The sequence below is a fragment of the Dermacentor andersoni genome, chromosome 1, assembly GCF_023375885.2.
Source record: "Dermacentor andersoni chromosome 1, qqDerAnde1_hic_scaffold, whole genome shotgun sequence".
Taxonomy (NCBI): Eukaryota; Metazoa; Arthropoda; class Arachnida; order Ixodida; family Ixodidae; genus Dermacentor; species Dermacentor andersoni.
Genome location: NC_092814.1, coordinates 60,411,439 through 60,424,000, shown reverse-complemented (window position 1 = coordinate 60,424,000; position 12,562 = coordinate 60,411,439).

Below are 12,562 nucleotides of genomic sequence, written 5' to 3'. Positions count from 1 at the left end.
AATGTTCAACCAATATTTCGAATTAATTCGTCTTTTTTAAAATGATGGCTAAAACACATGCCAGCACCACCCGAGAGCGATCCAAATGGTATGAGCACACGTTATGAACAAAAGCTTTTCATGGGCCCAAACGACGGGGAAAATGCAGCTATACGCTTGCATCTCGGCCGCCATTGCATATGGATGCTCAATACCATAATTGGCACGGCTCGTCGCACCACAAATTATAACGGAAAATTTTTGCGATGGCGACCCTGCGCAATGTCAGCGACAAATTTTGTAGGCGCGTAGGGTACAGCTTAACTAGAACATTCGCACCACAATTTAAGTGAAGCGTTACGTATTAATGGAGCTACAAGCGATTAGAAGTTACCCTCCTCCCTAGCCATGCTTTTCCTCCTCAACTCGCTCGCCGAGCGAGCGGCGCTAAGCTCCGCCTTCACTGGTACTGCGTCATGATGCGACATCACATTGTCCACTTCCGGTTGTTTTGGAGCACGCCCCCTCCCGCGCGAGACCTCTCCGCTAGCCGCTTGGCCGTCGACCAAGAGCTATCGAAGTAGCGTGCGTTGCGAGCATTCTGTCGTAGCGCCGAACGTGTCCGGTATTCCGGTAACCACAGGCAAGCTGGTCATTTCGGCAAATGACTGGAGGCATAAACTAAAGCGGATGAAGGAACCTTAGCGTAGACGTACGTGAGCAGCCTGATCGGTCAGCACGGTCCAGACACTTGTTGGCGCAGCGCTTAACCAGTCAAAGAAAGCGCTAATATCGCTCTAACCAAGTGTAAAACATTCTAAACATTTATAAAAACAACGTGTTGATGATTACACTCCTGCGAAAAATGCACACCAGCAGCAAAGAAGAATACACTTTGTTGCTGCTACTGTGTATGGTTAAGCTCTGTGCCACCAGGTGGCTGCACCGTGCAGGCCATTCACATTTGCCCTTCTGCTCATCTCATGCCTCATCCCGGCACAGTCAGGCGGCCAGACCCTGTCCCCTTGCGCTTGCGTTTGCCCTAATACCGGAGTCGCCAAACGCTATTGCGTTAGTAATCTTCCGGTGTAAAGTGACAGCCACAAACGCGCAAATCCTGGCGTCGATCGGATAGCGGCAGTCCGATGCGCAGCAGCCAGTTCGCTCGTATGCTGCCATGTAGAGGGACACGATGTCGCAGCTTGACATATTGCCAGTCGCTAGGTTTTCAGTCCACAAGGCAACAAAGTCGAATCATAGTGCTCGCGAAAAGACTGAGACCGACTCTGACCGCGGAGCTCTTGTCAAAATGGAGTACGTTGTAACACAAGCAGACGACTCTTGCTGTGTGCCGGAAATGCTTAAGTGTACTGAAAGATTGTTCTTGTGCCTTCCCTGTATGTTACTTTCTTTTTATAAAAACAAATTAACTAACATTCCAACTATTACGAAGATCATTTGTTTACCATAAAGTTGGAAAAATTATCGATCACGCGCCCTGGTCAGCCAATCGGATAGCTCGCCCCACTGACGTCATATGGGTGATTTCCGTCATATGGGTAGGGGCGGCTTAAAATTCCGCCGAGCAGCGTGCTGCGATCGGCAGCGATGTGCGTTTTTAAAACCTTATAATAAATTACACGCTTTACGCGGAGCACTTAGATGTGTCAATTAATGATCAGAAGGACCTACTCTAACGACTCAGTATGTTTGTAGAAAATCGTCAAAATCGTTGCAGGGTCCCTTTAACGCTCCTCACGGGACATCCCTTCATCCAATCAGCAAGCTGACTGCCACCACATATTCGCGATATCGCAGATGCTATGGAGCATTGCACGGGCTTCCGCATGCTACCGTTCGCTTTATTTTTGAAACGCTAAAGTCGCAATATAGCTGCTAAGGAACAGAAAAAGATCAGCGACGATTACGATACACCCTAACGCGAAATTTAAGCGCAGCTCTATGCGTGTTTTCATTTCACGATATATTGGCTGGCGCGGACAATGTCTCGTATAGCACATTCCAAACGGAGCGGTGTGGCGTGACTGCCTCGCTCATCAGGAGATCGCGAGGCATCACATGGGTGCGATTCAAAGCAGCCGCCGCACAGACCAAACCAAGCGCTGCTCATGCAGCACATTGTTTCCATATATGGTATCAGTGGACGCGCTCACCGTATGCCATAAGACGACGGCGCGCTACTCTGGCGCCATCTCGTAGCGGTCGTCGCCGCAGAGCCCGTCCTGCACTGCTCTACACTTCACGCTCTCGCCAGGCTCCTCCTCGCGCTCTCTTCGCTACCGCCGTCTTTCGTCCTTCGCTGTGCTCGTTCGCTTGGTTACGCCGAGGGACGCCGACGCCATACGTAGGAGCGGGCGCCTAAAAGCTGCAATCTAAAAAGTATTAGTATATATAATTTGCAGCTCCACGTCACGTGTCATCTTGACTAAAGAGCAAAATTGTGTTTTGCAAAAATTCAGCTTCCCGGCACAAATTTCAAAGCACGCGACCTATCGACCGCCAATCAGAGTAAAAAAAAAAGTTGAAGACAACGAAAAGAGGCGGAAACCAGAGAGGCCTACTGCAACGGAACTGTGGCGCCATTTGTCACCACTACGGTCAAAACGACGCAACAGATGGCGCCACCGTCCGCTACTAGAGATCGACGCCCTTTGAGCCATGTCGACATGCACTTGCCATAACTTTAGACTGGCGTTCCTTCAGGCAAACACATAAATGTTCTGACGCGTCAAACCCGTATTATATTATTGCGCTAGTCAGTATATGGACACCCCAGGCGCGTTTTTGCCGTCGGCGTGATGTTCCGTATAAAGTCCAAGGGCGATAACACCGTTGACGCGCCGTATGTGCTAGTGAAAGCATGCTAGCGGAGCCGACGATCGCGACTCACCATTGGCGCGCGCAAGCGAAGAAAGCACAGAGCAAACGGGCCGTCTTCCGTCGCGCGAAAGGCCGTGGGTCACGCCGTGGGTGATGGGAGGGAGGGAGGGCAGCGTTCGGCTCTGGCACCAATTGCGTATTTCGCAACCGGGCGCACGGGGAACTTAAGATCGCGGCTCAATCGTGCGCGAAAGGGAGGAAAATAGGGAGGCAGCGCGGGTGGAAGGGGAGAGCGGTTTCTACTCCGTCAGCAACAGCGTACTTGGCCAGAACCACCTAGTCTATGTGGTTCTGACTTGGCGCGGCGGCGCGCGGTCGCGCGCGCCGTATCTTGAAAGCGGTCTGCAGCCGGTTCATACCTTTGTGCGTACTGTGTTCTCGCCGCTGTTTGCGTTGAAGCGATAGACGGCACGGAGGTCACTTCGCTCGCTGGTGCTGCAGTGCTTGCTCACGTCAGCGTTTTGACAGCAGGTGTCCGCGGTCATCAAGTGTTATGTGTTTGCCTGGGCGCGCTGACACCGTGCTTGTTAATTCAGTTAGTAAGCGAATGTTTCTAAGTTTATAACCGATAAGACTACTAACCTTACTTCGTATAGCTGTCTACTAATTTGCTATCGCAATCGATGCTTCGCCTTTCGGGCGAAAATGCGACTTTTTAACGACTCCTTAACGCATTCTACATGCGTGAGCTCATCAAAACGGCAAGTTGGGCCAGTTGGTTGGGATTCATGGTAAGGGTTGTAACAGCGCAACCAAGACAAGGACAACAGAATCCCAAACAACTGCAAAAGGATAGACAGTTGGGCGAGTTGGTACGGTAACATGATTTTGGCTTCTAGCGCGAAGTGAAACACGGACACAGAAAGGAGCAGACAGGACGAGCGCTAACTCTCAACTCAACAAGTTGAGAGTCAGCGCTCGTCCTGTCTGCTCCTTTCTGTGTCCATGTTTCACTTAGCGCTAGAAGCCAAAATCCAACCAACTGGCCCAACTTGCCGTTCTGATGCAGTATATTTCTAGTACTCAGGGCTCTTTTCTTTGTGTCAACTCAAACCTTCAGGACCCAGCCTGCTTAGCAGCCATGATAGCCGTGTGCGTATGTAGGGCCAGAGTTGCGTCTTGGCACGTCAGACAAGGAATCTGCCCAGCCGATGTGCAGCTGTTGTGCGGGTGGCTCCAGCCTTCCGTTGGACATTCACGAAGGTTGTGCAAAATTCTCAAGTCCGAGTGGTGGCAACAGGTAAGAATTCTTAAGGACTTACTTCGAATCGCGTGTGCAAATCCTCTGCGGAGTTCCCCACCTTCACGCCAATATGGGCAGTGGTGCAACATAGCTGATTCCACCAGTGAATTCCTTTGGCGCACGGTTCGACCAACGCTCCAGGTGAAGAAAACAGGACAACATGTTCAGGGCCATGTGCTTAACCTGAGCACCATGCCTATTCCAGAGGAACACAAGCGGGTTTTGGGTCTCGGCCCGAAGTACTGCATCGAACCTCACCTGAACCCCTTTGAGAAGGTCGCCACAGCAAGGTTGGTCTCAAGGTGTGCCAAAGAGGACGAACGTTCAAGGTGTGTTTCGGAGTGTGTAGATGCCATTACTAGGACAGGAAGAGGGAGGGGTGGCAAGGACGTGCTTAGGCCCTTAGTTCACGTTCTGTGTCAGAAGAAGTTACATGTGTTAGTAGCAGACAAAGAAGGGCATATTTCGTTGTCATGAATTCTGATGTTTATTCACAAAAGTCTGAGGATGCAATTGGGAAAAATTTCAAAGGTGTAAAGGTTAAGGCTGCGAAAGTCAAGCAGCAAGCACTAACCTTGTTGGAAGCAATGAATTTGCAACGATTAGCGGCCAGCGTAAAGAAAGCAAAAACTCTGGAGCTACAAGTTTTCTTTACGGTGAAATCGCACAAGGATGACATGCCGTTCCGGACCATAGTCTCGGAAAAGGACAGCTGGCAGTTATGTGTGTCGCGATCTCTGCAAAGGAATCTTGGGAGCTTGAAAATAGTTGATCCTTTCCGGATAGCCAATTCAGATAGTGTGTGCAAGTACCTGGAAGACAGTTCGATGAACATTCGGTGTGCCTTCAGCGTAGATGTAGAAAACCTATATTACTCCCTTCCACATGGCCAGGTTACGAAATGTGTTAATGACTGCATAGTGCAAGACAATGACGAACAAGCCTTCATCAATGGTTGCGGTATCTCAGTAGAAGCCTTTCTTGAACTCCTTTCCTTTTACTTGAGATCTACCTTTGTTTCATGGAAAGGGGGTCTGTATATACAAAAATCGGGGGTATGCATTGGCTCGTGCGTAGCTCCTATCATTAGTGACATTTTTCTAGGTTATATTGATAGGCAATTAGAGGGCCACCTTGCTAAACTTTCCAATAGAGTTTTTCGCTATGTTGATGATTTCGTTATATTTTTTACCAGAGACATTCACGCCGAAGGTATTGATGAAATTTTAACGTTATTCAGGCAGCACGGCATGGGCCTCGATTTTACTTTCGAAGTCCCTAAGGACCATCAACTGCAGTTTCTTGACCTGAGAATAATGTTTGGTAAAAATCATGTGTGCTGGAAATATGGTCCCAGGTCGGTTAAGCCCATTTTGAACTATAAATCCGGTCATACCAAACTAGTGAAGCGGGCTATAGCGAAGTCTATCCTGAATGCAGCATTAAAAAAGTCGTGTTTTCATATGACGAAGGCTGCTTTTTCCGATCAGGTAACTCGTTTACTGGACGCTGGTTACCCCGAAGCGATCATTTCATCTGTGAGTGAAAGTATGGTTCGCGGCGTCAAGAGCATAAATGACCAAGATATTCAAACTAAATTAGAAGAAAAAAGAAAAAAAAAACGCAGTTGTACCGTATGTACACAAGCTAGCGCACGGGCTTAAGAACGTTGGTTCAAGATACAACATTGATGTTCGTTTTTCTGCGAAACATAAGATAGGTCGCATATGCCCGTTACTTGATAATTTGCTGAAGGAAAAGCAAGTGAAGGGAAAATGCACAGTCAAACATGTGAACAGATACATCAATTGTGCTAAGCAGGTTGTGTATGCCATACCATTATCTTGTGGTCGAGAGTACGTGGGACAAACGAAGCGATGTGTGAATGTTCGACTTCGGGAGCATGAGCTATCAAGGGGTTGCGCCACTTCATCTCTCGGAGCATTGCAAGTCGTGCGGTTGTCGCCCTGAATAAAAAATAAATAAATAAATAAAAAAAACTAGTGTCATTTTTAAACACGCAAGCCAATTGACAAGGGAAATCGCCGAAGCTCACAATATAAAGATTAGGGACGAAGCGTGTATCAGTGAACCGTCTATCACTCTTTATGACAAGGAACTGCATTACCTATGTCAGTTTTGATTATGTGTCAGTTTGTCACAGTTGCCTCGACGCATATCTGTATCTTGCGCATGTCATGGTTATCAAATGGCTCCTATATATATGTTAGATATATCTTCAATAAAAATCAGTTGAGAGTCAGCGCTGTGTCGTCGTTTTATTCCTTATGTTGTCCTTGTCTTGGTTGCGCTGTTACAACCCTTACCATGAATGCGTGAGCTTCTTGTGGCTAAACTTCATGCTTCAGTGACGCGACAACCCTGCATGCCTCCGTCAGCGATAAAAAATTCATCGAAGCTCGCAGCTTCTGTGGTAACCTTTAGTTTCTTCAGAAATCAAATAGCTTCTTTTCCCCTCCGTGTGATCTACCGGTGAAAGTTATTCCCTAAGCAAGAAGCATGAAATGATGTGATCCCGCCACCAGTGAACCACTGGCTCCTGCGCATGCAGGAAGAAAAAAATAAGTCGCGGTTTCGCCAGAGTCGAAGCATCGATTGCGATAGCGAATTAGTAGACAGCTATACGAAGCAAGAATAGCAGTTCTATCGGCCGTATAAACTTGCAAACATTCGCTTACTAAATTAACAAGCATGGTGTCAGCGCGCCCAGGCAAACATAACACTTGATGACCGTGGACACTTGCTGTCAAAACGCTGTCATGAGGAAGCGCGGCAGCAGCAGGGAGCGAAATGACCTTCGAGCTGCCACCCACTTCAACGCGAACTAAGCAGCGAAAACAGCGCACACGAAGCTACCAGCACTAGGCGGACTCTTCCCATCTAAAACCCCTTGATAATTTGAAAGTAGCGACACACTGCTCCTCACGGCGCTTTCCTCCTCGATTCTCCTCGCCCGCCGGCTGCGCACGGCACGCTTTTCCTCCTGGGCTCCCGCGGACGGGCCGCAGGATTCTTGGAGGCGTGTTATTTTGGGCCAGTTGCGCGTCCCAGTGGAGTTGAAAATTTTGAGAAATGCTAATAACAGCATCGATAATGCTGGAAGCAACGTTTGAGGAGGTTGGTTTTTTCTTAAAGCCGTATGAACGGGGTATACCGATGTAAACGGAGCTTTGAGGAGAGTTCTATACTGCAGACAATTTTTCTGCCACATGATCAGATGCATTACTCCGTGCGTCTGATCTAGTATTGCTTGTGACACATCCCTTTGTGTGTGGCTTATTAAGCGAAAGCCTTAGACCTCTGTTTCAAGGTCCCGTTGTGAGCTACAGAAAATATCACGTGACCGAAGGAAGGCGGGAAGCGAACCAAATCATGTGCAGCCACGCATAGATGAGTAATGATTAGCAAAGCAATGATTGATTAGTGATTGGATTAAGATGAATTCGGGTGTATTAAGGAGCGTTAAGGTTGATTAAAGTCGATGAAGGTGCATTAAGGAGGATTATGGTGAGGGCCAAGGCTAGGGTGAATTAAAGTGAACGAAGGAGGATTGGGGTGGTTTAAGGTAGATGTGGATTAAGGACGATTATGGTGGATTAAAGTGAATGCGGAAGCATAGGGTTGAATAAGGAGCACTAAATTGCATTAAGGAGGGTTAGAGTAGATTAAGGTCGATGAAGGTGGATTGGGGTGCATTAAGGAGCACTTTAGTGGATTATGGCGGATTAAAGCGAATGAAGTAGGATTAAGGTCGATGAATGTGGATTCGGTGGATTAATGTGCATTAGGAGGATTATGGTAGACTAATCGGTCTTAATACTCCAATGAACCGTAATTCACCTGTCCACCCTAATCCACCTTAATACAACCTACATTGCCCCTGATGCACCTTAACCTACCCTATACGGTCTTAAACCTCCTTTATCAACCCTAATCCATCATAATCCCCCTTAATCCTTACTCATGCACCTTAATCTAACTTAATACTGCTTAATAGTCCCAACCTACCTTAATACACACTAATCCACCTCCATGGTCCCTAATCCACCTTAATTTGTCTTAATCCTCCTTTATCAACCCTAATTCACCGTAATCCACATTAATCGACCTTAATCCTCCCTAATTCTTGTTCATGCACCCTAATCGGTCCTAATACCCTTTCATCAACCCTTCACCTTAATCCACCTCCACCCACCTTAATCTTTATTCATTCATCTTAATCCTTCTTAATGCACTCTAATCCACCTTATTCTTCTTTAATACTCTCTAATCAACCTTAAGCCTCCCTAATCCACCTTATGTCAATCACTAATGATTCATTAACTTGGGTCATCATTCTTTTATACAGCGGTGGACATGCTTTGGGTCAACTCTGGCCTTCCTTGGGTCACGTGATACTTCCAGTTTACAACGCTACCTTGAAACAGAGATCTAAAGGCTTTCGCCTTAAAACTTGAAAAGAAAAAACTCAACGTTGACTAGCTAACGCTCATCATACCTGCAATACCACGGGTATGGGCACGTTGCAAGTGCTAGGCGGCGCCCTGTCTTTCCGACCCCTAGCGCCATCTGACGAATAGTTGCGCGAATGCGGTAGGATGACTCACGGCGTCAGCAGCCCGCGCTGCGTGTTTGGCGCCCTGTCAAACGGTAGCGATGGCGCGAAACAGCGTGCCGATATTAATTTTAGCCGGGTTTCGTTAATTACAAGATCTCCACAGCTTTTTCCGTGAAAAGAATTTACAGAAAGGAAGTCGTCTAATTGAAGTGGGGCACGTCTATGACGTGAGGGAAGTGTTGAACTCGCACTGATCGGAAGTGACAGCTAGGTGTATTCCGCAAACGAAAAATAACGCACCAGCGAGATGCGTGAAGCTCAGCGTAAGTTACTTCGTTATATAATCTACGGTGTGGACGCATGAAATTATAGGCGACATTGATTCTTGAAGATCGGCGACAGCAGACAAATCCTAGCGGGGAGCTGCGATTGCCGTGCTGGCATCGCAGGGAAGTGCAAGGACGCCGCGGTAGTTTCCCTGTACATACAGGACGGCAAATACGAATCCAAAACATCTCATCCAAGAACGTGGGGCGTACGAACGACTCGTAAGACCTACCCGAAGCATTCTAACGTTGCTCTCCCCAAACACAAAAGAAGGGGAGGAGCTTACCAGTTGTGTTAGATTAGATTAGTTGTGTTAAAATATTTTCGCCCAAGTTACTGGAAGTGCGATACTTTTATGTTGCGATTTTCCAGTGCGTGCAAAGGAGGTTCCAATAAACCACGCCGTCAAAAATTTTGATCTCAACTGCCCCTTAGTTGATATGCTGGGCGCAGAAGAATGTATTCCAGCTCAAAGAGCTGCAACCCCTCCTCAAATCTCTCAGCAAGCCCTATAGCGCTCTTTGAATGGGAGAAGATTGGGAAAGAGTTCCACTGTTTTACTGCGGTACAGTGTGGGAACAAACTACTTTGTTTGCTGCACATCCTGGTACGCACTGCAGGTGTCCCGTTGCTGCCATCATTGCTCTAAAAGCAAAGAATTCAGCGTTAACGCGCTTGGCATAACGCCGGAACATAAAACAGCTTATGCCGTTGGAGGAGCGCTATCCAGTGTTGACGCCGTTCTGCTTCATACGGTCGGCTTGGAAACCTGTAAAACTTTGTTCCTCGTGAGTTGGTGTACGTGCTGTTGCAGCCCACTACGCACCAGCTCGTGCTGCACTTCGCCATTGCCCAGAAAAGGCAACAGCTACGCGCGAAACAGAGCGCAGACAGGCTTTCCGAACGCATGCGGGCCGGTCGTATCCTGCCGGTTCCGCGCGCGCCGCCGCGAGGGGCGCCCTTGTAGGCGCGGGAACTACGTTCGCAACCTGCCTATACTTGCCACTAACTGTTTCAGGGTGCAAACCAGATGCTGCACTTCCGACTGAATAACGATTAGCGACGTGCGAGGTGATGGAGCCGCCCCACAATATTAAACATACTGAGGACAACCGCAACAAAAACGCTGGTGAGCAGGCCGGAAGAATGAAAAAAAATGCAGCATTACGGGATGCTTTGCTACGAGCTATAAGACGCCTCAGCTCGCAAATAACGCTGTTCTTTGTCGGAACAAAGTTCTTTCGGCCAATGTCATGCAGCCACTGCTTCCTGTGCAAGCCGTCACGCTTTCCTTGTGGTATCATAAAAACGGCATAACCATCTTCAGGCTTCTTGCTGCAGTTATATGCGCAACAGCCCGGCATAGCGCTAGCACATACAGCAGGAAACACAGCGTACTACGTTCGCGACGGCGAGCTAAACCGCCGAGCCAGCCGTGCTCAGGAGGAAAATGGCGCGAACGAAAAACAAGCAAAACTCAAGATCCACGCGTTTCCAAGGGCAACGGCAGGGAGACCAATCGTCGAGCAGAAAAACGGGGGCAAAACTGGTTGTCGCGGGGGAACGCGCAAGGGGCGAGGAGGAAGCGAGGAGGTCGCGCGGCGGCGGCAGAGTTCAAAAAGTGTCGCTACTTTCAAATTATCAAGGGACTTTATTCCCATCGCAGATCTCTTTCAAGATAGGGCCCGCGCCATACGCAGCCGCCGCCAGAGTAGAACGACACCCCCCCCCCCGGTGGCGTTTTTACAATTGCTAGTTGGTACAGCGGGACGTGGCGCTTTTGACGGCGCTAGACGTTTCTACGCAGGCGCGAGAATATCTGGGGGCTGTTGCTCCTTGAATGTATGACTCAGCCTAGGCACTAGAGAGGTTTCTAAGAGCGCGTTGTATTCGTTTGTCCCCTAGACGTACATGCCGGCATTGCGAAGTGCGGTTGAGTTGGTTTATACGCTCCGCCGCTGGCTGCCCGCGCGGTGAAGCAGTGGGCGCGGACGCCGCTTGGTAATCGCTGTCTGAAGGGGCAATCTTCCTCACTGGTGTTGTACAAGTCGCGGGTCGCTTTTTTCTTCGCGACGATAGATCGGATTTTTTAGAAGCACTGCTCCAGGAGGGCACATGTAACCTGCAAACGGAGGCCTCAGGAGAGCACCTGAGGTTATACTAAAGCAGGCGGCGCAGGATCTCCGGGGCACCCAAGCCGTAGTGGTGGGATCAAAGCTGGAAGCAGGGCGGACCGTGGGTTGGGGCCTCTGCGAGCCCCAACCCGCGGACCAGTCAGGCTTCTAGCTTTGATGTCCTGGAGGCGCCGCCAATAATGCGAAATAATGACACGTTTTCATTAGTAAAAACATGATCGAATAAATATAATTGCGTCAAGCCGCCAACTTGCGATGCCGTGCCCCGCGACTTCTGCCGGCACGCCTAGGGACAAGTGCACACAACGCGCGCCAAGAAACTCCTCCGTATACCTAGGCAGAGTCGTGTTTTCAAGGAGCAAAACTCCCAATTTCCTCTCTCGCACCCGCTCTTACTCGCGCAAACGTCCGTCGTCTCCGCAAGTGCCACGCCCCACTGTACCTACTAGCAATTGGAAATACCCCCCCCCCGGTGCCTTGCTCGCGACGGGAGACGGCGCGCTTCCTTCCCGCTTTCCTCCCTTGCGCGCGCGATTGAGCCGCCATTGTCGGCTAAATATCGTACGCTTTCACTCGCACATACAGGATACGGCGCGCGGCCGCGATGTTATCGCACCCGGACTTTATACGGGCCATCAGGGCGACGACGACGACGGTAAATGCGCCTGAAGTGTCCTTATAATTGCTATCATAATAAAAAGACTTCCTGCCTCCATACTCCCATGCACTAAGAAGTGACTGGGCAGGCTTTGCTAAAATACAGGAGGCTATTATTTCACGGAGACCAATGTGCATCAAATGTTTTGGCAGTTCACGTAATCACTGATTACATATTGCGGAGACAAAAAAAGTAAGGCCAACAATGATGTTTTCCTCTGTTATCTAATCAATTTGTTTAGTTTATAATAAATTGAGGTCCTGGGTTCCCCCGATTTTTCTCCCTAATTTTGCCAAGAGGAATTGCCTATTGCACTTCAGTTTTGCAAGCTAAATTCCAGGAAGGTTACCCAACCGGAGGTTGATGACAATTATAGATATGAACTTTTGTGCTTGGGATTCCGTGGGCACACCGTTTGTCATACGTCCAACAGCTTGCACCACAGTTAGACTGACAGATTCAGCACAATGCCAGTTTGTGTTAATGTGGCATATATTCCTGCTCATCTTCGATTTCTAGAGTTAAGGCACACAAGTGCTGATTATCATCATATCAGCACTCTGCAGCTTCTAACCTAGACAGTATTCTCTTTGCAGATCATACCACAATATCATCTGTGGCGGACAGTTTTTCTTGCTTGGTGTTTCTGTCCCTACAAGTGGAATTGTTGCAAGCTGACTCGGGAGAAACTCTACACCAACAAGAATTTGAGGATTGTGAGAATTGTTGCTTATGTTTGC